A 25,695-nucleotide genomic window follows, 5' to 3' on the forward strand; every position below is an offset into this window, starting at 1 on the left:
CGAGTTCTTCCGTGACCCCTGCTTCATTCCCGACGAGAATAAACACCATCTCCAGCCTCGACCTGCCGAACAGAATCACCACGGAGTTCCTCCAGCAGCCCTGGCCCTCTGCACCCGAGATATTTTCCAAGATAAATGCAATTTCTCTGGATCTGAGGCGCGTGTCACATTCCCTACTTCTAGGAATCTGCCTGCCCACAAACGCAGGTCTCTGGTCTCATCCAGGTAGACGACAAGAGACAAAGGGGTTCTCCCACCACACAGTCCTTGCTCAATCGCTGTTTTCCTCCTCTCCGAAGGTAGCCTCTTGGCGAGGTTGTACCCATCAGCACGTTCCTTCTGTCATCCTGCTTTCATCTGGGGCACAGCTTGCTGGATTGGAGCAGTAGATTGAGCTCAAGCCTCTGTGTTTGGAAACATGCCTCTGCCTCTGTTCTCCCTATCGTGTCGGGCAAGTGGCCTCACCTTGCAGAGCCTCAGTTTCCCCACCTGTATAATGGAATGGTATGGTAGGCTGAAAGATGGCCCCGGAAACATATCATTATCCTAATTCCTGGAATTTACAAATGTTACCTTATTTGGAAAAAAAGAGTCTTTGCAGATGTGATTAAGGACCTTCAAATGGGGAGATTATCCTGGATTAGTTGAGTGGCCCCTAAATGCTATGACAGATGCCCTTAAAAGATGGAGGTAGAGGGAAACTACAGGGACAAAAGAGGAGGGAGCAGTGTGACCAAGGAGGTGAAGATTAGTGATGCTGCCACAAGCCCAGGAATACTGGCTGCCACCAGAGTCTGGGAGAGACAAGGAGCAGATTCTCCCTTTGGGCCTCTGAGGGAGCACATCTCTGCTGTTATGGCCTGACCTGTGCCCTCTCAAAACCCATATGCTGAAGTCTTAACCCCCAGTACCTCAGGATACAGCCACATTGAGAAATAAGGCTTGTAAAGAGGTGGATGAGTTAAAATGAGGCTATTAGGATGGGGCCCCAATAGGACTGCTGTCCATATGAGGTATACATGTGTGCCCAGAGGGAGGACCGCCGAAGACACAGTGAGAAGGCGGCCATCTGCAAGTCAAGAAGAGAGGCCTCAGCAGAAACCAACCTGGCCGGCATATTGTTCTTGAACTTCCAGCTTCCAAACTGTGAGAAAGTACATTGCTGTTGGTTAAGCCACTTAGCATGTGGTACCTTATCATGGCAGGCCCCAGGAATTAATGTGGGTGGTGATACCTAACCCAGGCTCGTTCTAAGATCGAGATGATCACAAGGGTGCCTGCTGGGCTGTGGGTGAGTACTTTCTACATTTTAGTGGTGTCTGAATTCTCCTTTCGTGGAGACTTTTCTACACCCAAGCAAAAGTAAAATAACAACTACAACAATCACAAAAAATGATACACCAGCCATAGTGACTTTTTTCCTTCGGTCTTCTCTACTTCCTGACCACCCTTCCTATGTGTGTGTGTGTGGGTGTGGGTGTGCACATGCACACCTATTTCCCACCTTAATATTCCATCTTCCTCCAGTGAACTGCATCATCTGTTGGGGTTCCATGAACAGCATCAATTTCCTGTTTATAGATCTGTCCCATCACCACTTACTAGTTGTGAGGATCGCAAACATTTATGGGATACTCCTTTTATATGTAGCCAGGAATTGTGCTTTTTCTAAATTGTGTCATTTAATGCTCTGAGTATCCCTTCAATGTGGGTACTATTATTATTCCAACTCGACAGATAGACAGAGTTTGACCGAGGAAGCAGCACAGCTGGGAGGCAAGCCCAGGTAGCTGGTGCCCAGGCCCACACCCTCACCTCCTCTTAAATCTCCCGAGGGCAGGAATCCACCCTGCCTTAGTCAACCTTTATTCTCTACCATGTGCTTGGCACAGAGTTTGGACTCAACAAAGGCCGGCTGGATGAACAAGTGAATGACACTCTCCACATGCCAAAGAAAAGTCAAGAAGATGTTCTCCAGGACTCTGCTCGGTCCAGCATCTCTTTATCCTGACTCTGCTGCTGTTACTGCTACAGCGGTCCGACCACGGACAGTCCTACATGGCCCACGTCCATCACACGCCTGTCACACTCTCTGCCCTCAGCCTTTTTGACCACGGAGCTGAGACATTGTGAGTGGATGCAGCAGCCCCCGCTGCCCTCTCCATCCACTCCATCCACTCAGCAGTGGCCTTGTCTCCTCCCATGGCCACTACTCATCCGTGTGGATGGGAGAGACTGGAATTCTCTGAAGTCTAGTGAGAGAGGTCTAGATTCCACAAGAATCTGGAAACTGCACAGGGCCATGGTAACGTCACACATGTTTGCTCTTCCAACTTACAGAAGAGAAAACTGAGGTCCAGAGGTATTAAATCCTTGCCCAAAGCCACAGAAGACTGGGTGTCATGTTTGACTTCCACTCAGGCCTCTTTCCAATATACCAAGTCAGTACAAAAGTGACCCAATCTAGCAGAGAGAAGAAGATTGGGCTCAGAGCCTGGTTTCAATTCTTACCAACCATGTGTGGTTAGGTATGTTATGTAAATTCCCTAAGCTTGGGTCCCTTGGCCCACACAATGAAGACAAGGCTATATGCTTGCTGCCATTAGAACTACTGCTGGCCACAGAAGTCACCTGGCCAGACTCTCCTGCACGCAGATCGCAGACAGGATCTTGAACTACATACTTCAGGAACTGACCAGTCCAGACCTTGACCTGTCTCATTCCACCTGCCAGTCAAGGCCCTTTTGGGGAGCAGGCTGCTTTCCTATTAATAACGGGGAAGGGACTCAGAAAACATTGATTCTCTATCACTGGCAGCTCCATCTGTCCCCAGACCAGGATCAGGAAAAAGGAGGGAAAAATGGTAGCTCGCCTGAATAATCCCATCCCTGAGTAACCTCATAACATCTCTTTGGAGTCAGGAAAATATTTACCTGGCAATGACATTCTAACTTATTCAGTTGTCCCTCCTTCGTAATGAATGCCTAATCACTATGGAAAATAATCTCTTCTAAACTATGTATTTCATAACATAACCCATACCAGAAATGTGTTCCCATGTCTCTTTTCTTCCAAATATTTTAAAACACATTTGAATGTAAACACACACACACACACACACACACACACACACACACACAACGATGTTCTATTTTTCTTAAATAGAAATCTGCAATAATGTTTTCATTGAACATAAAAGAGGCCAGCCCTGATGTCATCATTGTAAACTCCTAGAGCAGGGTTTCTCAACAGCCCCGCTATTGACATTTTGGACCAGATAATTCTTTGTTGTGAGGCCGTCCCACGCGGCATCGGGTATTTAGAAGCATCCCTGGCTTCTACCCAGTAGAAGCCAATAGCACCTCTCTTCCATCATGACAATGCAAAATGCTCCAAACATTGACAAGCATCCCCTGGGTGGGGGGAAGGGGGGGGGGAGATGCAAAATCATCCCCTGTTAAGAACCGCTGTCCTAGAGAAAGAGACGAGGCCTGTAAGACTCTCTTTGCCCTGCCCCACCTGAATTTAAGTTCTCTATAGAAGTGCTTTTGACAACACTGATGAATTAAATGTAAGGGTAGGAGTTGAGTGAGCAGGGAAGAAAATACATCCTTCTAATATACAAAATGCACTAGGCACTATGAAGGAATAGTAATACAATCACAAACTATGCCACGATTGTACATGTCAGCCCCCTATCCTTCTGTCTCTTGGACTGAAGATGGGCCATCAGTTGATGAACATCTCAGAAAGTCTTCATGGTCTTTATCTGTTTCCTTTTGTTGGTCCTTAGGAAGTAGGATGTGTTAGAACAATTATATTCTGAGTTTCTTTGAACAGAAATTAGAGATGAAATGGAGAAGAACCAAAAGGAAGCACAAAAAGACCAATAGTGAAGAACCCTGGGCTTAGCAACGATGGGGAAGCAGTGACACACTGTTAGGGGAGAGAATGTTGTTGCCAAAGCCCAGCCAGAGGCCAGACAAAGGCTTACGTACTGGAGGAAGGGCTGTCTGATGAGAGGACTGCAAGGCAGGGATGGGGCAGGGCAATAAACTCCCCGTGTGTCTTTCTCTTTTCCTGCTTTCTAATATCTAATCAGTACCTCCATTGGTGAAACCCAAACAGAAGGCCAGGGCAAAGGAGCCAGGATGATGTCGTGCATAGAGGTCAGCCCCCCAAAGTCTTGGAGAAGGGCAGATGATGCATCTAGTGAGTTCTAGGGGCAAATGGAGAATCATCAGCCACACAAGGTATGTTCAGAGAAGAGTCCGTCAGTCTGAACTCTTTCCAAGAAAGAGTCCAAACACAAAAATTTCTCTGAGTCTCAGTATTCCTGACTGTGAAATGGGCAATGCCTGTGTCATGAAGTGGTAATGAGGATTCTACGATGTGCCATACGGAGGGACCAAGCACAGGGCCTGGTACATTCTGGAGGCTCCATGTATGTCAGTTACTTTCACCTTTCCTGCACCTAAATGGCCCTGGACCAGATTACTTTTCCTGGTCTGGTGCTCCAAGTGGCCTCTGTGCCTCTTTCCCCTTCTCAGTTCATTCACCCATTCGTTTATTCAATAAGTATACATTCACTGAGCATCAGATATGACCACTGCACGTACCAGAGTGGACAGTGCAGATGTCTGTGGTCCTTGCCTCTGTCCCTTCTTTCCTCACAGACCCGTCCCCATCTCTTTGATCGGGGCCCCTGGTTCCTCATTCCCGACTCTCATTGCTTTTATTTCTTTAACGTGTACCTAGTGCCTACCTCTGACAAAATCGTGAGGACAGCGGTAGGAAGAAAGAGCCCTTGTTTTTACCTGAGGAAGCTACTTAACTTTTCCGGGGATGCTGAGCCCAACGAACAGAAGGCAGAAAAGTGGTTGGCTTTATTTTGACCATGAGTCCCTGCCAGGATCAGTTACACAACCACGCATGCAAGTGAAAAGGGTCCACCAAGAGAGTCAGAGGTGGAAAGACACGGAGAGGGCCCAGAGGCTTTCTGAACCGTCTGTCGTCAGATTGCCACAGGCTTGGAGGCAGGAGGGTGTCCAGAGAGGACCACGTCCAGAGAAACTCTGGACGTGGTCTCATTCTCAGCCTTTCATGTTCTGCTTATTGCCTTGCAATTCTAGTCATCTGTGCTTCCAGCCCAAGTGTCACCTTCTAAGGCTCAGGGTTGTGATCTGTAACATGAAGAGGTTGGAGCAGATGAATTCTTAGTTGCCACAGAATAGTCTAGCTCTAATATTTTGAGTCTATAATCATGGGAAAGCTATGGGAGCTTTAGAACTGATTTTATGGTTTTGGATGTTCTGGCAGCTTCAATCATTTCAAGAAGGTTAAAGACTCTGGGATCTGGACAAGTTTCCTTCCGAGCTACCACCCAAACTATTCTTGAAAAGAGCCTACAGAATGATTTTTCTACCAGGGGGCCTCAAGCTGGCCTCCAGATATGCAAACAATGCAAAGGGAGTGTGAATCAGAGGACAAGAGCTAATTGGTGCCCTGGAGTCTGAGCCAAGGACCGGCTTGGGTGTGTGACCCTAAGGGGTGTGACTGAACTTGAAGGTTTAGTCACTTCAGCTATCAAAAGAATTATATCAAACTTGATGCGAAGCTGAATGTGGAGACTATTAATACATAATCACCATAATGATAACTCTTTACTGAATGCTTACACTATGTCAGAGGCCATGCTAAGTACTCGATAGGAATCTAACTCCATTTTCGCAACACTCTAAGGTACGTATTATTATTCCCAAGATACAGCTGGCAAAACTGAAGTTTAAAGGCGTAAGTAACTTGCCCTAAATCCCTCGGCTATTAAGTGAAGGATCTGGATCAGATCTGGGATTGAAACCCAGGTCTGTCTGACTCTGAGATCACTGACTAACTACCCGTTACGCTCTCAGAGCTCCAGCGGACTTTGGAAAAACTTTAGTTCATTATGTCTGCTTCTGAGGGACTGCTCGGTAGGATCACAATGTTCCCGATTTAAAGACCTTTGGGATAAACTTTGCAGATTTTCTGTATTCATTACCCCATCTCTGACCACGCTAATGTCTCAGCCAGCGCCCCTCCTCCCCTGTCCCCAGAGGTCTCTGGACCATGTTAATCTGTCTGGTTTACAAACTCTCTGGCTCCACATTCTCTAGCTGTTTCCATCTGCTGTCCTGTCTAAATTCTCTGGGAGGCCGCAGGAAAGGAAGATAGCAAGGTGAGCAGAGGGGCCAAAGCAAGCAGAGGGATATCAGAGTATGTGATACAAAAGCTCTCCATGCCACCTACGGTATCTTTCAAAGTTCAAGTATGCTGCCCTTGGTCACCTTGATCTAGAGTTTATGAACTTGAGCTTTGGAGTCAGCTAGAGCTGGGTTCTAGGGGTAGTTTGGAAGTTAAGTTACCTCCTCTCTCCGAGCCTCAGCTCTCTAATGAAGTAGGAAGAAGTCCGTGAGAGGTTGTTTTTTCCACTCCTGGAGGTCATGCCTCTGCAGTTTTCAGCACAGCACCTGTCGGTCACGTGGTAAATGCTCCAGACTGGTAGTTGCTATGGGTGGTAAGCTCTCATTGGCTGTCAGCTCAGCTCCTTATCGCGTATGCCGTGTAGTGCCAAGCGGCTCATGTCCTTTCTGGGAGGTTCAAAGGCTTGCCTGCCTCTGAAACTCCCTTCTGATGCTGTTCCCCTTCCCAGTTTGTGAACAGAAACATGTCCAGTGAGGCACCTGGCTGGCTCAGTTGGTGAAGCGTGTGACTGTTGATCTCAGGATCGTGAGTTCCAGCCTCATGTTTGGTGAAACAAGTCCCACGGCTTTGAGAAAGACGCATGATTGACTAAGCACTGTTATCTAAGCACCAACTGTATACAGAACACTAAACTGGGCATGGAGGAACTATCTTCTTATGGAGTAGAGCATCTAGTTGGAGAAATAAGACCAATACTCATGAAAGAAGTAGGCTCTAAGAATACAAGACTGGGGCGCCTGGGTGGCTCAGTCGGTTAAGCATCTGACTTCGGCTCAGGTCACGATCTCGCGGTTTGTGAGTTAGAGCCCCGCGTCGGGCTCTGTGCTGACAGCTCAGAGCCTGGAGCCTGCTTCAGATTCTGTGTCTCCCTCTCTCTCTGTCCCTCCCCCACTCATTCTCTGTCTCTCTCTGTCTCAAAAATAAATAAAACATTAAAAAAAAAAAGAATACAAGACTGTGCATAACTCAGTGTTTTGCTGGGACAGCAAATGCTAAAGTTGGTTAAGACTCAACTAATGGCTCATCCAAATCCCTGACAGATCATTATCAGAGGCTCTGGGGACCCCAGGAACCTCATACTTAGTTATAAGTACAAATAGCCTGCAAGAGTCAGAATCATATTGCTGGCACGGGCAGTGGCAATGATTTGTGTGTGGGCTGTTTTTTCCATTTCCAGAGGGCAGAGCTCATGTTTGGGCTGGTAGGGTGTTTCCCACTCAATAAACAAAAAGTGGCCACAACCGGATTGGGGCAAAATGCTGAGGACAAAGAGCACTGAACTAGAGGTCAGGGGACCTGGGTCCTAATTCCATCATGACCATTGACTCCTTGTATGACCTTGAACAAGTCTCTTGCCCTTTTGTTTATGAAATGAAGAAGGCACATCAGATAGCAATTTTTGAATTGTGTTTCTTTTATTTTTTAATTTCTTTTAATGTGTATTTACTTTTGAGAGGGAGAGAGAGAGAGAGAGAGAGAGAGAGAGAGAGAGTGTGTGTGTGAATGGGGGAGGGGCAGCGAGAGAGGGAGACAGAAACCGAAGCAGGCTCCAGGCTCTGAGCTGTCAGCACAGAGCACGATTCGGGGCTCCAACTCACGAACCGTGAGATCATGACCTGAGCCGAAGTCAGACATTCAATTGACTAAGCCACCCAGCCACCCCTTGAATTGTGTTTCATGGTACCCTAAGGTTTCTAGAAATTCTGGAGCTTGGAGGAAGCTAGTGGGTCAAGGGGAAAGGTGAGTGGTGGTTTGAGACCATAGGCTACCCCTCTCCTACCTTTCTGTACCTTCAAACAGAGCAAGTCCACTTATATCTTTTTACGTACGGAGATTCTATGGTAGCTTTCTTGGAAAGTCACCTAACCTGTTTGTCTCCACCATGTCCCTCTATACAAAGGCCAGCTGAGTCTCAGAGAGGTGAAGTAACTTGGTCAAAGTCATACAGTGAGTGGCAGGAATGGTATTAAAGTCTCCTCTCTTTTTATTTTTATTTATTTATTTGTAAAGTTAATTTATTATTTTGAGAGAGAGAGAGAGAGAAATAGTTCACACACACGAGTCGGGGAGGGGCAGAGAGCTAGGCAGAGAGAGAATCCCAGGCAGGCTCCACAAACTCAAACAATGAGATCACGACCTGAGCCAAAGTCTGACGCTCAACTGACTGAGCCACCCAGCTGCCCCTCTTCTCTTTTTTGAATATTTATTTATTTTTGAGAGAGAGTGAGGGGGAGAGAGTGTCAGTTGGGGAGGGGCAGAGAGAGGGTGGGGGGGGACGGAGGATCTGAAGCGAGCTCCATGCTGACAGCAGAGAACCCGATGCAGGGCTGGAATTCATGAACTACAAGATCATGACCTGAGCTGAAGGCGGATGCTTAACCAACTGAGCCACCCCAGGTGCCCTTAGAGTCCCTTTTGTGATGATGACAATTATGTGGTTGTTCTCCCGCAGATTTGGAACAGGTATGCCTCCTAAATTCTGAAAGGGGCACCCTGAAAGCAGGGCAAAGGGTAGGGGCTGAGCACCCATGAGCAAATCACATTTCAGCAGCGGCTCTGACAAAGTCCACCCGAAGTCCCAGCAACATCCGATGGAGACGCTGCCACGAGCCTGGGTCCTTGATGACTCCCCGCCTTGGGTCACCATAGGGGACCCAAGCCAAGGCAAAGAGGCCCACTGGTCCTTCCGAGGCATCTCTAGAGTGATGGTCACCTTCTCCACCCTCTGGCTCCCTAGCCCCTCTCCCCTCCTTTCTTCTGCCTGACATTCAAACCAGGACTCTGCATCTTTGCTGCCCCTCAAAGTCCACGTTCAATCCCAGTCTCTGTCAGTTCTGCGAAGCATCTCTTGAATCCTCATCAGTCCCATCTCCCCTGCGGCCACCCGGTTCAGCCCGCAGCCACTGCCATAGCTGCCTGACGGGTTCCCCGCTCCCCTGTCTCCCTTCCACTGGAATCCCCAGACCGCAGCCAGACTGAACTCTCTAAGAACAAAATCTAATCAGGTTACTTTCCTGCATAAATCCTGTGACGGCCCCCAGGGTCCTCAAAGTCAAGGCTTATTCTGACCAGGGCTTACAGACTCCTGTGGACTCCCGCCTGCCTTTCTAACAATATTTCTCACTGTTCACCTCTCATTTTTGATTCTCTAGAAAAGCCGAACAACGTGAACTTCTCTGACTATATCTCGCTCTTTCCTTCTCTCAGCTACTCTTACTTATTCCTCTCAAGTCTCGGTTGTTAAGTATCCTCACTGGCATGACTACCCCCTCCATCATATTACACTCCCCAAGCTACATCATAGTTACTCATCAGCATCTCTCACTAGACTCTAAGCTCTGAGAGGGAAGGCGGTTTGTCTGAATCACTGTAGTGTCCCTGGCCACTGAGTGCAGTGACTTGTCACATAATCATCACTCCGTAAGAATGTGTCGAAAGAACAAGTTCTCCTTAGGCCAGCCGTGTCTTCACGTCACCGGGCCAGTGAAATAAAAGCTCCTGAGTGGGTGATGGGGTGAGCTGAGTGGTACCCCACCTATCTCCTCATTTCCCTGGGCTCGGCCTTTCCTAACCCATTCACATTTCTCGGCAGGTTGTGCAAGATTCCTGAAGGGGGTTTCCTGGGCAAATGCCTAGCAATTTTGCATTTATCAACAACAACCTGGGAGGCTGGAGGCCACAGAGAAGCACAACTTGTATGTGAAGTCAGGGTTTTCAGGGACATCTCCTCTGCCCAGAGCATACCCTAGTTTGGCCCAAGCCAGAATTTTTCCTAGTAGGGTCCATCTAATCTGATCAAACTATAAAGAGGGGAGAGGAAATAAGGTAATGTATGTCATTTTCCATCAGAAAATGTCGACACTGCACACAGAATGGTTAATCCAGAGTGAAATAACAAGCATTTGTTCAAAGCTGATTTAACGTTTTCTTAAGACACCTCACATTGTTGCAAACCTCTCTGTGCTATAAAGAAGAAAGAAAAAGGAGAAAGAAAGAAAGAAAGAAAGAAAGAAAGAAAGAAAGAAAGAAAGAAAGAAAGAACAGAGGGAAGGAAGGAAGGGAAGAAGGGAGGGAGGGAGGAAGGAAAGAAGGAAGGAAGGAAGGAAGGAAGGAAGGAAGGAAGGAAGGAAGGAAGGAGTGAGGGAGGAGGAAGGGAGGGAGGAAGGAAGGGAGGAAAGAAAGAAAGAGAAGGGGGAAGGAGGGAGGAAGGAAGGTAGAAAGAAAGAGAAAGAGGGGCTCCTGGGTGGCTCAGTTGGTTAAGCGTCCGACTTCAGCTCAGGTCATGATCTCACAGTCTGTGAGTTCGAGCCCCGTGTCAGGCTCTGTGCTGACAGCTCAGAGCCTGAAGCCTGTTTCAGATTCTGTGTCTCCCTCTCTCTGACCCTCCCCCGTTCATGCTCGGTCTCTCTCTGTCTCAAAAATAAATAAATGTTAAAAAAAATTAAAAAAAAAAAAGAAAGAAAGAAAGAGAGAAAAAGACAAAAACGAAACAAAACAGCCGTTTGGATTTGGGAACAAAGAGTCCCAGGACAGTTTCATTTCCATACCACAGTCACTGCAAAACAAGCCTTTGGAAAATGCTCTTTAGTTAACAAGCCTATTTACATGTCTTATTGGGTCCTTGCAACAGTGCAAGAACTTCCTGCCTCTTTTGACACCAAGAGCAAATCCTTTTCCTGCTTTTGAAGTCATCCTTGGTGGGGGGGAGGGGAGGGTGGGGGAGGGGTATTGAGGAAGGCACCTTTTGGGATGAGCACTGGGTGTTGTATGGAAACCAATTTGACAATAAACTTCATATATTGAAAAAAAAAAAAAAGAACAGGCATTCTTCAAAAAAAAAAAAAAATGAAGTCATCCTTGATCCCAGCCCCTGCCTTGACCCACCCCCCCCCCCCCCCCTTTTCCAATTCGGCATGTCATGGAGTGTGTGCTAAGATGTGGGTCCTGGGAACACTCCCAATTGCATGGTCGTCGTGGCTTCGGCCAGGGCATTCTCAACCGTAATGGGTTTTGGTCTTTCTGCTTTCTTTTACAGAGTCTGTCTGCCTTTGGCGTTCTGCAGTTTCACGATGGCGATTCTAAAAGAACATTTGGTTTTATTTCTCTAGTTTGGGGTTCATTGTAATTCCTGAATCTAAACGTTCTCATCATCAACTCTCAGGGAACTTGCCTTCAAACATCACCTCACCTCATTCTCTTTTCTCTTCTGGAACGTCTATTAGCTCAATGTGAGATTTTTCATTTTATCCTCTGTGTCTTCTGGAATCTCTTTCACAGTTTCCATCTCTGGGCTCTCTCTGGATAATTTCCTCGATTTACCTCCAAGTTCACAAATTCTATTTTCAGCTCTGTCTCATCTACTCTGTAGTCTGTTCCTGGAGTTTTAAATTTTAATGAGTACTTTTTTTTTTTTTTAATTTCTAAGAAAAAGTACTACAGATGGTCCCTGACTTACAATGGTTCGACTTACGATTTTTTGACTTTACAATGGTGCAAAAGCAATACACATTCAGTAGAAACCATACTTCTAATTTGGGTTTGGGATCTGCCCCCCAGCAATATGTGCTGCGATGCTCTCTCCTGATGCTGAGCAGCAGCCGGAAGCGCAGCTGACAAGGTGAACGGTCACAAGGTGAACCAGGTGAACGGTCACAAGGGTGAACAGCCTACACGATGACAACCATTCTGCACCCAGACAGCCAGTCTGGTTTTTGCTTTCAGGATTCAACAAATTACATGAGATAGTCAACACTTCCTTATAAAATAGGCTTTGTGTTCATGTTTCCCCCCCATTGCTGGCTCATGTAAGTGTTCTGAGCATGTTCAAGGTGGGCTAGGCTATAGGATGCTCGGTAGGTTAGGTGTATTAATGCATTTTTGACTTCTATTTTCAACTTACAATGGGTTTATTGGGACGTAACCCAAGCGTAAGTCAAGGGAAATCTTTTTCTTTAATCTGCCTGATTTTGTTGACGTTCTAGATACTTATGTTTTTGAAGCTTTATTTTATGCTACTAGTCATTTTAACACACTGTTTACAGTCTCTTAGGATGCTTCTATAATCCAAGGTTCTGGGACATCTAGTGCTATTGTTTGTTGGATCTGTGGACTCTTGCTCATGTTTTTCTATGAGTGTCTTGTGTGATTTCAGATTGTGAGCTCATCTGCAACAGGGTCTTAACCTGGTGAAACCAGTATAATCAAAGCGTTTGCTTCTAACAGATGACCACTGGCCCAGACCAAATTTTATGTTATTTCTTAGCCTAGGGGTTTCTAGGCTGTTCGGGAACTATTTATTCAAACCCCAAAGCCACTAAAGGCTCATGCCAGTGGTTTTGAATTCTCAAGGGAGACATTTTCCCCTCCTGACCTAGAGCTCAGCTCAAGATAAACAAGATCTCTTCCCGCTTTTCTAAGCTGGAGATTGACTATTTCTGGTCTACAATTTTTTAAACGATGTTGTCCTTCTAGGGTCGTGGCTTTCTGTGGATGCCTCAGTGCCAATACTCCACCTCCCAGGGACTGAACATCTTGTTTCTTACCCCTGAACGGTATTAAAAACTCAAACCCCTGTGTGAATAAGACCAGCTCTAACATCAGCACCACTTGTCCACCCCCGTGGTAACTGCAAAGGGCAGCCCATGCAATTACTTTCCCAGTTCTCAGTTCCCTGTTGGTTTCTGACTCCTGGAGAGTTTTTGTACACTTAGCTTTGTCAATAACAGGTAGTGTTTCTAGTGTGTAAGCACCTGGCATCATGCTAAGTGCTTATCCATACTAACTCATTTAACTCTTGTAGCCCCCCTTCAGCGATTGAGATATTATTATCAGGCTCATTTCATATAAGGAAATTGGGGCCCAGAGAGTAACGTAACTTGCCCAAGGTCCCGCGGCTGGTAAGTAAAGAAGTTCAGATCCCAAGTGTAGGCACACTGGAGGCCTGTGCTCTCACTACTCTTCACTGGTTTCTTATTTAGATACTTCGGTGTTTTTGTAAAAGAAACTAGACTCCACGCTGCAGTTTCATGCTGTTTCTCCCAAAACATCCAAATCAAGAATAACTGTGTGAATAGACATGCTTTCTGACACATAGACAGACATCCTGGCAATTTTGACCAGCTCGTCTCGTGGAGAAAAGCGCAAGCCTGTACCTCAGAGGAGAAGCCCAAACCCCAGGCTCCATCAACAGGCACGCGTACTCACTCCAAGTAAATACTTACGGTTACGGAAACTTGGGTATGTCAGACTTGTCAGGGACATTAGACGCAGCCTTTCTCAAGGGGTGGTCTGTGGGCCACCTGCACCAGAATCAACCCAAGGTACTTCCTAAAAATGCAGATTACGAGACCCTATGCCAAACCCACTGAATCAGATCTCCTCGGGTTGGGCCCAGGAAACTACTTATTAAGATAAGCTCTCCATCGGGTTCTAAATTTAATGTACGTTGGAGTTTGAGAACCACCACTCAGCACTTGCTTTGGAGCCCACGCTGGGCTCGAGCTCCTCCCCGATGTATGACCATGGCAGGCACGTGAAAGGCACCTTCTCTTCCTTTTGTGACCTGGTCCCACCACTTAAAGCACAGACACGGAAGCAAGCCCACAGGAGGGGGCCCTCTGCTGGGGTCCCACTGCACCCGGGTTCCTCTTGGCACACCAGGTTCCACTCTACGATATACGCAATAGCCTTGACTGCTTGTTTCTCTCCCCGTGTCGTCTGGGAAGATGGAAGATGTTCTGCTTTGTCGCCCCAGCGCGCAGCACGGTACCTGACGTGCAGTGATTGCTCAGTGTTTGTTGACTGAATGGATACGTCGATTTGCCGAAGAGCCTCCTGCGAATCAGTGATGCTGTGAGGGCCAGAGCTGAGGTCTGAATTACCCCAAGGAGCCTCTCAGACTTCCAACCCTGCCGATCCAGCAGGCACTTTCCTCCCATTCCTCCAGAGGCCGATAGAATTTTTTTCTTTGCCAAAAGGACGTCTGAGGTCTGGACAACAACTCATTCCTTCTCACCCGCTTCATCGGGCTGAGACACAGGGATTGCCATCCAGCTACCTCACCGGGAGGGGGTGTAAGCAGGCGGGGTCAGACCATTTAGAAGCTGCGGTGTGGGAATCATTGGAAAGTGCTGTCTGGCAGTAACCCAAAGGGCTCGGCCATCTCCAAAGAGTTCCTCACTGTTGGTCCTCGAAGGCAGGGAAGCTGGGCTGAGATGCCGGTGGGCTCCCACCTGCCTTCCTCCAGCAAACATGACCCTGAAACTTGCAGGCCTGCCCCCTTGTCCCTGCAGTTCCAGCAAAGCTTGGCAAGGAGACTCTGGGTGAAGGGAACTAGCCCCAATTCTCTGTCAACACTCGCAGCAGACAGAATGTTCCAGCAGACTCTCCACCCACACTCCCTTCCTCACACCAGGTTAGCCCACTCACTTGGGGTTGCCCTTCCTGGAAGCCATGCGTTAAAGTCTTCTAGCTCGTTTCTGTGTAAAATGTTTTGCTCTAGAGATGCCTGGGTGGCTCGGCCGGTTAAGTGTCTGACACTTGGTTTGGGCTCAGGTCATGATCTCACAGTTTGTGAGCCTGCTTGGCATTCGATCTCTCCCTTTCTCTCTGCCCCTCCCCTGCTCATGCTTTCTCTCTCTCTCTCTCTCTGTCTCTCTCAAAATAAACAAATAAAACTTTAAAAATAAATAAATAAAATATTTTCTTCTAGGTCTTTCTATGTGCCTGGCCCCGTGGGGTCCTCTGCAGATTACTGAGAATAGGCCTTGCCCCCCGCCACCCTACCATAGACAGGAAGACAGACCTTCCCACGCACACTTAACGCGACCCTTGCCAGATCATCCTCCGGCTGGGGGTGGTGGGGGGTGCTTTCCGGCTCGCGGGGAGGCCTCCCCTCCTCCTGCCTGAACTCTTCAACCCTGCGATGCTGCTCTGCAGGTGCCACATCTTGAGGGGTGATGTTTCAGCGCTCCCGGGGCTCGTGGCCTGTGCACTTCTGTGCCCTGGAATCCCCCACCTCTCCATGGAGCTCCCCCACGCAGGGGCCTAGAAGCAGCTTCAGGGCTCCCCTACCCCCTCCCCTCACTCCTGGCTCTGGCTCCCATGTTTCACCTCTGGCTCCCACCTGACCTTATGTCTAAGTTCTCACCGGTCCAGAAGCCTCCGTGACACTGTTCCAGGGCGCTTGCCGGCAGGAACGGTGAATTCTCAGCAATTCCCCATCCTGCTGCCTCCCACCCCGGATTCAGGAAACGAGTGAGTCCCTGGCCACAAGGCCCCCAAACACCAAGTGGCCTGCTTAGCAGTTTCCCATGGTCTGTCCGTGGACACACTTTGTTCGCTCGTTTGTTTGTTCAAACGTATATGTTTCAGACAAAAGGGAACGTACTGGCTCGGGTATACTCTGAGCCTCTGGGCGTGGAGCTGAGGCATGATGTGGGGAAACTGATTCTCCGCCTGGGCCTTGGTTCCCCTCGCCACATCTCTCGGCTCTGCCAACTCTGGTGGCTCCATCCCACGCATGTGCCCCCCCCCCCCCGCATGGTGGCAAGACAGCCACAGTGGCCCAGGCTCCCCCCTGGCCTCCATCCCCTTCCAACGGAAGCGCCGGACTGGCCTCCCTGGCTCTAACTGGTCTGGACTGGGGCGTCTGATCACCCTGTTTCCCAGGCCAGGGAGACGTGATTCACCCACTGGCCAGATCTGAGCTTCCCGCTACTCCCTCTTGGGGGTGGAGTCAGCTCCTCAAGGACCACGTGGGCAGGAAGGAAAATGGGCCACCAAGCAGGAAACGGAGAGAACGAATGAGAGTGATCCAGAATGGCAAAGGTCTGGAAGAACTAACACTTTGAGTGTTAGTTAGTCTAGTTAACTAGTTAACTAGTTAGTTAGTTAGTCTACATTGGAAGTGCATTCTTTTATTCAGTGCCAACCTTGTGAGGGAGGTACTCCTATTTCCACTGAATGATAAGAAAACCCAAATATTACCTCAAATGGTGGAGAAGGGGTAAGACCCCAGGCCCCCCCGATTTCAGAGCCATTCTTAAACCATTTTGCCTACAAATCACTCCATCTGACAAACCAGTCAAGCTTGAAAATTCGTTCTTCCTCCACTTTTTCTCCCTCACTCCCCGCATCTAACGGTCACCGGATCCTGCTCTTTCTACCCTGAATTTCAGGTTCCCCTGACCTACGTGGCCTCCATTACCTCTCTCCTAAATGTAGACAGTAGCTTCCTGAGGGATCCTGGAGTCCCTACCACAGGATCCCCCAGTGATGGGCTGAGACTGGACATAACTCAGAGACATGCCTTAGTTAGCCTGATTTTTTTTAAAAAAATCGAGCCAACAATTTCAAATTAGAATGTTCCTCAAGCGTATTATTTTTTCCAACTTATTTTGAAAAAAATGGAAGATCTGGCAATATTAAGCCTACAGTTCCCCCCCACCGCCCCATCCCCACGCCAATAATGGATAAAACTGCATAGCTATCGCCTGCCTTTAAAAGTGCATCTGTGCTTTGGTTTGCCAGTGTTCCCACGTTCTTGTTCTTCTTTTTTAAAACGAAATTAAAATATTTGAAAAAGTACCATATCCACTGATTTGGAAGATGGAAGTTACAAGTGGGGGATACAGTGAACAGTCTTGCAACTCTTATGCCTCCCTTGTAGCTTTCCAGAGGTATTCTGTACATAAACAACCAAGTACACACACACACACACACACACACACACACACTCCTTTTTCCTGATCTTTACGAACACAACAACATGCCAAACTCCCTACCAGTTACCTTGCTGTTTTCTCTTAACAATGTCTCTTGGAGATTATGTTGTCTGTACAAAAAGAGCTTCCTCGTTTTGGGGGTTTTTACAGCCAGATAGAATTCCATTATATAGCTATACCATAATGTATTTAACCAATCACCTATCGATGGACTTTTGGGACATTCCAAATCATTCGCTATTACCAACACCACTAGAATGAATAATCACACACAAGTGCTATTTCACAGGTAAATAAGAATACACTCCAGAAGTAGAATTGCAGGGTCAAAGAGGATATGCTGCAATGAAGCTTTTAATTGCAGGGGACAAAACATGATATCCAAAAATTAAAGATGGCTCTTGCTACATCACCGACCTACCCATACTGATGTCTCGACTCTATCTCTCCCACCAGGCACTAAGTTCCAGCAAGACAAGAAGCTCATTTGTCTTACTTATCATCACATCCTCACCCTCCAGCACCATGCCCGGAACAGAGTGTCAACAAATAGGGGCTAGAGGGAGGGAGAAAGAAAGCGTTATTTTTGAAAAGAGTTTGTTTATTTTTAAATGTATTAATAAATACATTTTGAGAGAGAGGGAGAGAGAGAGGGAGAGAGAGCAGGGGATGAGAGAGAGAGAATCCCAACCCACATTGACAGTGAGGAGCCCAACGTAGGGCTCAAACCCACTAACAGTGAGATCATGACCTGAGCCAGAATCAAGAGTCAGACATTCAACCGACTGAGCCACCCAGGTGATCCAGAAAGGATTATTTTAAATAAAGGCTGGTTCTTAGGAAGCTGTGTTCACCCAAAGGCCCTGATTCCATGAGCTAATAGAATAAGAAATCATCAGGCCCTCCAAAAAGTCTCCAAAGTACACCAGAGGGAAAAATAAAAGTAACTCAACCCTAAGGTCTGGCCGTAGTAGAGTGAACATGCCTCCTTCTAAGACAAGGAGCTGTATTAGATGCCATTCTCCTACTTGGCCTGAGTAAGAACAATATTGTGGAAACCAATCTCTCTCTATTCCAGGAAGGGAAAAGTTGGGTTGGAGGTAGAAAGATGGTCCACCAGGGGAAAAGATAACCAACCCTCTGTTCTTTTAATTTTAACTAGATCCACATTTGCTCTCCAGCTTGACAGAATGATGTTGATAGATGCCTTTCCTTTTCATCCAGATATTTCCCAGATGGCTTCAGGAGTCCCTGAATGGTGTGTTTTGGCACAAAATATACCCAGAGGATCTTTAAGAGGTCTTACTCCTAAGCAAATTCAATAAAACAAAGTGAACAAGTCCTTGGCACTAACTAGAATTTTCTCCAAACCCAATATTGAGGCCTGATGTACTTTCCAAAAGTGGAAGCTACCAGTAGGCCTTCGGTATTTTTGGAACGTATGAGTGCCTGAAGACAGAAGTGTAAGGAGATTACACCAAGGATTTGAGAGCTCCTTCCCTCCCAACCCAATAACACCATCCAAGCTTGAGAGGAGGAAGGAGAAGAAGAAGGACAAAGAGAAAATGGGGTAGGAGAGATTTGGTCATGACTGGAGGGAGTTGGGTGACTCTGGGAGGGAAGCACGAGGGCAGTGGTTCAGCAAGACACAGAGAGAGAGAGAGAGAGAGAGAGAGAGAGAGAGAGCAGGAGAGGAGAGAAAAACAGAGGGAGGGGAGAGGAGAGCTGGGGACACAGGGAGACGTGCAGGGCTTAGGAGGGCTGCTTCTCCCCACGCTTGGTGGAGACTATGCCTGAATCCCCCTGATCTCTTTCATGGAAAAGACAGGTCTTCCTAGAGGAAGACCACAGAGGTCCATGACAGGCTGCCTCCTGGGAGGTTATGGAAACAGAGGCTGTGGCCAGGCCAACTGGAGAGGCGTTTCGGCGACGGTTTGCCCTGGTATGTGAAAAATTTTTCCTGCTTAGATAGTTGGCAAACATTTTAGAGGCAAAATGGAATTTATTAACAGAAAATATTTGTCAAGGATTGTTCCTTTCCCCTCCCTCTGTTCTTTTCTTCCTTTTATTCCTTTCTCTCCCTCTCTCTCTCTCTCCTTCTCTTTTATCTTCTTCCCCGGGTGGAGGACCTTCATCAACAAGGTTCTTTCATGTTCCTCTGTGGTTTGGATCTCTAGGCCTGACCTGAAAGAAGAGGGAGATGGCTTTAGAGGAAAAATTTGGTCCTCAGGACGGCTTCCTTCTCTACATGCAGGTGTCAGCCTTCTGCCCCAGAAAGAGCCTGGACCGATATGGAATTGTCTTTCTGTTCTGTTCTGTTCTGTTCTGTTCACCCTGGTGTAGGCTTGAGACCCCACACACTTAGGTTTGACTCCATGATCTGCCACTTATTATTGGTGTGGCTTTCACCTTTTTGCGCCTCCGTTTCCTTAGGAGAGAAAGGAGGGGGTGTGATCCTTGCCGCTTGCCATTGCTATGAGGCTGCAGTGAGAAAGTGTATGTTAAATGTCTGGTATGTGTCTGGTATGGCGATCGGCCTGGAGTAAAGCCTCAGTGGATGCTCACTCTGTTACTTCTGATAGAGGACAGAGAGCCTGTGCTAACAGGTATCGGTTCATATGAAACCTACAGTTAACCAGAGGCAGCAAAAACAGATGATGTTTATTGAGAGTTCACTAAGGACCTAAACACTCTATCAGTATTATTTAGCCCACACTACAAGCCTTCCATTATTACAAAGTTGTGGTAGAGTGGCTAAACCAGCACTTGAACCCAGACCATCTGGTTCTCCAATGTGCTTTGTTAATCATAATGAATGCTCTGTCTCTGTGGCGATGTAAAGGGAACCATGGAATAAAATCACTCTAGAAACCAGATGGGCTTGAGAGATCAGCTTTTCCAGATCTGTTTTGTAGAGGAGGGAAATTAAGCCCAGAGAAGGGAAATTCTCACCCAAGGGGATTTCTCCCATATAGTGGGAGAGCCAGGACTAGAAGCCCAGCATCTGGAATCTCGGGCCAGTTGTCCTGTCACTGAGAAGAGAGGAATGGTAAGATTTGCTGGGGAGAGAGACTGCTGGTTGGCCACCTGCCCTCGAGAACGACAGGTCTTAACTTAAATTCTCAAATTTAGCCCACAAACCAAACTTTTTTCAAACACCTTTGATCGGGCGTCTGCCATGAGGGAGGCATCAGAGGGTGCATTTGCCATGAGAGAGACTGAAGACAGAGAACCCCTTCTGTGTGGAACTAGGAATAGGCTTTGGGTCATGTTAAACTCATCTCTCCTGAGCTGGAACGAGGCAGCTTCAGGAACACTGAGCAAGAAACCAATGTTGGGTTCTGTGTGGAGATCTAGAAGGAGAGGGACCTGTGGTACATCTCTTGAGGGGTCAAGAAAGACCTATTTGCAATGCTCCTAAGAAACCAAGGGCAGGGCTCCATTTTTTTCTGATGCAGGGAGAGCCCAGCCACACCTGCACGTACAGGTATAGCCCAGCAGCTCTTCAGACACTGAAAACATCCATACCACTTGGAAAATAGCCACTACCCTGAGCCCGAGGAGTGCCCTTGCCACCCCGGTCTCTCTGCTGATGCCTTTACACCTCCCCCAAGTCCAGCAGCTGAACAGCTAACACAGGCCTCAGCAGATGCCTTCTGGAAGCTTGCTCCCGCCCTCAGAGTTGGCCGTTACAAATAATCTAGCACTAAATTCACTCTTACTGTTTTTAACGTTTGAATGTCACCTCCAGATGAAGCTACCCAAATGGAATGAAGCATCTAAACAGAGCCACATGGGGTCCATCTGGGTGGCTCCCAGAGGACAGATCCCGCAAAGGAACTCTGAAGGGGTAAGAGATGCAATTTAGTGGCTAGGAGAGTGGGGGTTTGGACAAAAGCTCTGATTAAGGGGCAGTCCTCTCGGTGCATGCCGAGATTTAAACACAGGGTTCAGGCGCCTTTCGCATCCCTCTGCCCTCTGCTGCCCCCTGGCCCCTCCCCTGCGACAGACTCAGAGGGCCGGCCCAGTAGCCAGCGGCCACATTATTAATACTTCTTGATCTGCCGGACTCCCTGTGGTTTCCCTGCCAGCGATGCCCTCCCTCCCCTCATTGCACATGCTTGGGGCTTATGCTCCTAGACAACTCATGCTGGAAGAATGCAGGTCAGAACAGCCACAGAGGGCTCCCCAGCAACCCACCAAATCCTCGGCCCGGCACGGTCCTCCAGAGGTCACCCAGTCAGGGTCCGAGGTAGGAGGCCGTGAAAGCAACGTGGAGACATTTTGCAGGGAAAGAGGTTCAATAACTTGCGGGGGATGGTGTCCCATATCTTATGACGGTTGGAAAAGTGTTCCTTAAGTCTTCCCCACAGGCCCTCCTATTCAAAGGGAGAAAGAGCAAATTGGGACAGGGAGAGAGGGAGGGCCGGGGAGGGCCAGAGCTCATTCACCTTCTCCTGTGTTGCTATGGAAATGTAGATGGCAGTTCATCCCGCTGGCTCTGGAGCCGGACAGCCCGGGCGGGGTTCACGTCCGGGTGCTTCCTCTTACCAGCCGTCCGACTCTGGATGGGTAATCCAACCTCTCAGAGCCATTTCCCCATCTGTAAGATAAGAATAATGGCAACACAGAGTCCTTACAGGGACTAGATGAGGTAATGAATGCAAGGCATAGACCCATGTGACCATCGTTAGCGGCCTTCTCTTCCTTCATCATATTAAGCTGGACAAGGAAACAAAAACGATCTCCCAAGCCGTTCAAATTTGCATAAGATTAGTTCAGGAGTGTTTTCTGCCAGCTACAGACTTTCTCACACATCTTCACCTGGGTTTTCTTCCCTTGGCTTCCCTATCTCCGATTCTCCCCCAGGAATGAAAGAGTGAGCGATGCCTAGACAGGAGATGGTTCCTGAAGCCACACAGATATTCCAGAAGGGGTTTTCTGCCATTTTGTACCTCCTTCATATTAAGAGCCTCCGAACATTCTGTGTTTAACATGAAACGTCTGCCTCTAGGAAGATTAAAGATACAAGGATAAGGTATATCTGGGTGGTTCAATTGACTGGGTGTCAGACTCTTGATCTCAGTGTCGTGAGTTCAAGCCTCTTGTTGGGCTCTGTGCTGGGGGTGGAGCCTACTTTTAAAAAAAAGTACAAGGATATGAGGTACACATACATATATTTGATGTACATAATCATACATAGTACATGTTATAATGATATAGGTTGTGATATTATACATTTTTATATACAATTATATATTAAAATATAATCATATATACTATTATATAATAACATACATATCACAACCTGAATGTCAAATAAACAATGCTGAACAAGTTTAACAAATAATGAAATAATTAAATACATATTTATTTATTTATGCTAGACCACTATCAGGCCATTAAAAAATTAGGTTTAGAAGCGCCTGGGTGGCTCAGTCAGTTGAGCGCCCAACTTAGACTCAAGTCATGATCTCACGGTTTGTGAGCTCGAGCCCCGTGTCAGGCTCTCAGCTCTCAGTGTGGAGCCCCCTTTGGGTCCTCTGTCTCCCTCTCTCTCTGCCCCTTCTCCACTCTCTCTCTCTCTCTCTCTCTCTCTCAAAAATAAATAAACATTAAAAAAAATTAAAAAATTGGGCTTGGGATAATAGAAAGAGTCTTAAAATAGAAAATACGGTGACAAAGTCAAGACACAGAACCATATTTATGGCATGATCTCCATATATCCAATAGATGTTTGAGTACAGAGGAATGGCTGGAAGGAAGCTCACCAGAATGGGAATTCTGGTCAATCCTGAGCATTGGAATTGGACGTGAGTTTTCTTTTCTTCATTACAAAAGCAATCCATGTCCATTGTAGAAAATTTGGAAAATGCGGCACGGTAGAAGCAGAAAAGGTTGATTTTACTTTTAAAATGTTTTTGAAAAAGAATGGTCGGTTTCCAACGGGCTCACCGGGAACCTCGGCAATCAAAAGGGTCTGTTCCTTTAGTACCCGATACCCACCCCCAATGTCTGCGACACTGTCGTCTGCACACACCTGCACACACACGTGCACGAGCACACACGCTCACACATGCATTCACCTGTGCACACACAGCACACCCTGAGATTTCACCAAGGCGTGTGGTTCAGTCCCCTGGGGGCATTGCGGGGACTGAAAAGAATGTATCTGCTGGAGAGAAGAGGGAGACATGAAATGACAAGGGAGGGAATGGACTTCTGGGAATACAGTTCTTACTAATCGTCGTCTTCATTCAGAGGGAGTCTCTGCCAGAGAAATTAGAGTCTGTGGGATGGCGGGCCGGCTGCTGTTTTAAGAACAATACAAGCAACTGTCTGGAAGGACTTGAGGGCCCTTGCTCACCAGCCCCAGCTCCCCCGTCCTCTCTTGTCCTGTGCCAAGCAGCTGTGTGACTTAGTGGCTTCTAGGAGCACCACGTACTTGCGGTGATCGTGTACCTATAATCTGGGCAGGGTTTGCTGGGGGCCGCGTGCCTCTGCTCCACATGCTGTAGGCTGGGCAGCTGGACTGGGGGCTTCAGGACGGCTCACTCACGGGGCTGGCACGCTGGCACCGGGCGCTCCGCCAGGGCCAAGGGCTGGGAGCCTCGGTTCCTCTCCACGCGGGCTTCTCCTCCCCACGGGCTGCTTTGGCTTCTTCTCAGCATGGTGGCCAGGTTCCAAGGGCAAGCAAGCATCCCAAGAGACAGGAAGTGGAAGCTGCCAGCTTCTGAAGGCTGGGGCCCAGATATTGGCACGGTACCTCGTGTACTCCATTCATTTGTCTAATAGTCACAAGGCCAGATTTAAGGGCAAGGGAGACATCCCACCTGTCAAGGGGAAGGGGATCAAAGAATTTGGAGGCCACGGTTCCAAAGTGCCACAGACAGACACAGACAAGACCTCTTCTTGGCCAAGCCACCATGGCCCTCACGAAGGACGGATGGGATGAGAAGTTTGTCGAATGAACAACATCACACCACATCCATCAAGAAGCAGGGAGCTCTGGCCTGGAAAAGGAAAGCCCACTATCTCTCTCTGGCCCACCTCCCCAGCTCCCACAGAATGGATCCCTCCAGCCTCTGGGCAATCGTCTCCCATCCCCTCTGTCCCTGACAGTTCTGAACCACCTCCCGTCCCTGATGGTCCTCAGGGCAAAGGCCTGTGTGAGCAAAGGGAATGTTCTGTGACTCCTCAGAACCAGCTCTAGAAGCCAGGTGACAGAAGAATCAGGCCACTTCTCTCTGGGCAAATAATGAAAGGGAAGAGGGAGCCAGCTGTTCTTTGTCCAGTCAGTGTGCAGCTCCGTGGGACTGCCCTGCTCGCAGGACGGTGACTCCCGAAGCCGCTGAGAAACGACCTCACAGACGGGGTCCAGCCCCACATACTCGGAGGACACTGAGGCTCAGAGCAGGGAAGAGGCCGGCCCGGCAGAGCGGAGCCTCGAGCCCAGTTCTCCTGACTTCAAGTCCAGTGGCCCCTGTTCCAGGCCACCTCTTAGGGCGCATTTATTCTTTCCTATCTATGGAGCTTCTGCTGTGAGTGAGGTTCTTACACACACGGGAACTCATCTCGCACACACACCGGCCTGCGCCCCTCTTGCCCAGGGCCAGAAGCACAGCCCCAGGGCAGGGGTGGGGGGTGGGTCCATCACCTCACCCATGTACGGTGGCCTGCAGTGCTCGGGAAGATTTGGCACCTGCATCCAGGTATCTGGGCACAAGAGCCGGGAGCGTTAGAGTTCTTCCCCAAGCAGTCAGGTCACCCCACACGCCTGTGCAAGTCATAACCTGCCTTGGGGCACCCGGATGAAGGGGCAAGAGAGCGCTGACATTCTGCGTGGGGCCAACTTGCCCAGACATGCCCTGCAGGCAGCCGGGACCCCGTGCCCCTCACCCTTCCCCACCGGGAAGCAGAACCGCCCTCCCAACATTTCCGGGGGATGACCATTTAACAAACGTCTATCTAACATCAGGTATGTGCCTGGAACTGTTACAGGCACTGGGAATAGAGTGAAAAACCAGGCAAATGAAATCCCCACCCCTGTGAAGGTACCGATCTCATGGAGGAGACAATGTAATGCATGGGGGTGGTGAGTGCTATCGAGGACAGGAAAGTAGAGATGGGCTGGAGAGGGCTGGAAGAGCAGCATTGCACACCCTGATCTGGAAAGATCTCTTTGAGGACGTGATGTGTGGGGAGAGACCTGAGTGGGGGAAAGGAGCCACAAAGAGATCCGGTGGCAGCATGAGCCAAGGCGAGCAGGGGTCAAGTGCACACCCCGTGAGCGGGGAGGGTCTCGAGGTTGAGGCTGGAGTGGCCTGTGTATAGGAAAGAGGAGAGGGAAATGAATCTGGAGAGGTGACGAAGGGCCCCTGCTCTCTTTGCGCCGGAACAGAGCCTGAAAGGGAGAAGCTGTAACAGGCACTTGTTTAGTGTTGACCGTGGGTCCAGCATCTCCAAGCACACGGAGACTCATGGAAGTTACCAGATCACACAACATGCAGCGGTGAAATTGGGATTTGAACCCAGGAACATATGATTCCACAGCGCATTCTGTTTCTGCTCCGGCATGTCGCCTTCTGCGAAATAGGCTTTCCCCTTTCAAGAACAGAGACACTTTTGTCTAAGCAGTTATGGCATGGGACACATTGACTCACTGTCTGAACATTAGACACACAGTGGTAAATACCTGCCCTTTGGGCATCAGCAGACAGCAGAGACT

The 25,695-nt window shown here is 48.3% G+C and overlaps 1 long non-coding RNA gene across 1 annotated transcript; it reads right to left on the reverse strand.

The window, feature by feature from the left end:
• Nucleotides 1-4,867: 4,867 nt before the first annotated feature.
• LOC131498353 (uncharacterized) lies at nt 4,868-6,799 on the reverse strand. The gene is made up of 2 exons (XR_009255400.1): nt 6,405-6,799; nt 4,868-5,183 (listed from the first exon to the last, which is right to left on the reverse strand). It is a non-coding gene; the product is annotated as an uncharacterized LOC131498353 (long non-coding RNA).
• Nucleotides 6,800-25,695: the final 18,896 nt, after the last annotated feature.

Source organism: Neofelis nebulosa, chromosome 2 (assembly GCF_028018385.1).
Source record: "Neofelis nebulosa isolate mNeoNeb1 chromosome 2, mNeoNeb1.pri, whole genome shotgun sequence".
In the NCBI taxonomy this organism is placed as follows: Eukaryota; Metazoa; Chordata; class Mammalia; order Carnivora; family Felidae; genus Neofelis; species Neofelis nebulosa.